This window comes from Coffea arabica, chromosome 11e (genome assembly GCF_036785885.1).
Source record: "Coffea arabica cultivar ET-39 chromosome 11e, Coffea Arabica ET-39 HiFi, whole genome shotgun sequence".
Lineage (NCBI taxonomy): Eukaryota > Viridiplantae > Streptophyta > Magnoliopsida > Gentianales > Rubiaceae > Coffea > Coffea arabica.
The window spans coordinates 9,078,499-9,080,998 of record NC_092331.1 but is presented as its reverse complement, the minus strand read 5'-3'; positions in this window follow the sequence as shown (position 1 = coordinate 9,080,998).

The window sequence follows — 2,500 nt, the reverse complement described above, 5'->3', positions numbered from 1 at the left end:
GTCTTGAAACTAAAAAACTCAAACCGTTAGTAGACCCACACCCTTTTCGTCTCACAAATATAGCCACCAATAGATGGCAATTTAGTGTGTATTTAACACACCTACACATGGGTGCTTGAAACAAATATAAAACAAATTTCCAAGATTGAATTGAACAAAAATAAAAACAATAAAAACAATAAAAAATAATAAAAATTTTCCAAGATTGAATTGAACAAAAATAAAAACAAAAAAAATAAAAAAAAATAAAAAATTTCCAAGATTGAATTGAACAAAAATAAAAACAAAAAAATAATAAAAAATAATAAAAAATACAAAAATATAGTTTAATTAAAAAAAAAAGCAATTTATGAATTTCAAAGACATACGGCGGTGGACATTAACGAGACTCAACATGTATGCTTAAAAAGATAAAAATAAGCGAAAACAAGGCTAGGCGGTGAGCCTTAGGCCGCATGACGGAGCATTGGCACGACACTACACCGACGACGTGAAAAACGCACGACGGTGCCCATCATGGCAAGGCGATAGGCCTTAGGCCGCACGACGGCCGTTGGCTTGCGTTGGCTAAGGCATGGGCACGACGCCACATCCACAGCAAGAAAAATGCACGACGGTGCCCCTCATGGCTAAGCGGTGCGCCTTAGGCCACACGACGACCGTTGCCTTGCGTTGGCTAAGGCAACGGCAAGAAAAACGCACGACAGTGCCCCTCATGGCTAGGTGGTAGGCCTTAGGCCACACGACGGCCATTGCCTTGCGTTGGCTAAGGCAAGGGCATGATGCCACACCGACGGCAAGAAAAACGCCCGACGGTGCCCCTCATGGCTAGGCGGTAGGCCTTAGGCCACACGACGGCCGTTGCCTTGCGTTGGCTAAGGCAAGGGCACAATGCCACACCGACGGCAAGATAAACGCACGACGGTGCCCCTCATGGCTAAGCGGTGGGCCTTAGGCCGCACGACGGCCGTTGCCCTGCGTTGGCTAAGGCATAGGCACGATGGCCACACCGACGGCAAGAAGAACGGCCGACGGTGCCCCTCATGGCTAGGCGGTTGCCCTTAGGCCGCACGATGGCCATTGCCCTGCGTTGGCTAAAGCACGGGCACGATGCTAGGCGTTTGGCCTTAGGCCGCACGACGGCCGTTGCCTAGCGTTGGCTAAGGCATGGGCACGATGCCACACCGACGGCAAATAAAACGCACGACGGTGCCCCTCATGGCTAGGCGGTGGGCCTTAGGCCGCACGACGGCCGTTGCCCTGCGTTGGCTAAGGCATGGGCACGGCGGCCACACCGACGGCAAGAAAAACGCACGACGGTGCCCCTCATGGCCAGGCGGTCGGCCATAGGCCGCATGACGGCCGTTGCCTTGCGTTGGCTAAGGCATGGGCACGATTCCACACCGATGGCAAGAAAAACACACGACGGTGCCCCTCGTGGCTAGGCGGTTGCCCTTAGGCCGCACGATGGCCATTGCCCTGCGTTGGCTAAAGCACGGGCACGATGCTAGGCGTTTGGCCTTAGGCCGCACGACGGCCGTTGCCTAGCGTTGGCTAAGGCATGGGCACGATGCCACACCGACGGCAAATAAAACGCACGACGGTGCCCCTCATGGCTAGGCGGTGGGCCTTAGGCCGCACGACGGCCGTTGCCCTGCATTGGCTTAAGCATGGGCACGACGGCCTCACCGATGGCAAGGAAAACGCACGACTGCCGTGGGGTTTTGTTCCCAAGGCAACGGGTAAACCTCTGTAGCCATGCTGGAAAAACGCACGACGGTGCCCCTCATGGCGGCCTTAGGCCGCATGACGGCCGTTGCCCGGCGTTGGCTAAGGCGTGGGCACGACGGCCACACCGACGACAAGAAAAATGCACGACGGTGCCCCTCACGGCTTGGCGGTGGGCCTTAGGACGGACGACGGCCGTTGCCTTGCATTGGCTAAGGCATGGGCACGACGGCCTCACCGACGGCAAGAAAAAAGCACAACTGCCGTGGGGTTTTGCTCCCAAGGCCACGGGTAAACCTCTGTAGCCATGCTGGGAAAATGCACGACGGTGCCCCTCACGGCTAGGAGGTGGGCAATAGGCCGCACGACGGCCGTTGCCCTGCGTTGGCCAAGGCGTGGGCACGACGGCCACACCGACGGCAAGGAAAATGCACTACGGTGCCCCTCATGGCTAGGCGGTTGGCCTTAGGCCGCACGATGGCCGTTGGCTTGCGTTGGTTAAGGCATCGGCACGATGGCTCACCGACGGCAAGAAAAACGCACGACGGTGCCCCTCATGGCTAGGCGGTTGACCTTAGGCCACACGACGGCCGTTGCCTTGCGTTGGCTAAGGCATGGGCACGACGCCACACCCACGGCAAGAAAAATGCACGACGGTGCCCCTCGTGGCTAGGCGGTTGGCCTTGGGCCGCATGACGGCCGTTGCCTTGTGTTGGCAAAGGCATGGCCACGATGCCACACCGATGGCAAGACAAACACACGACGGTGCCCC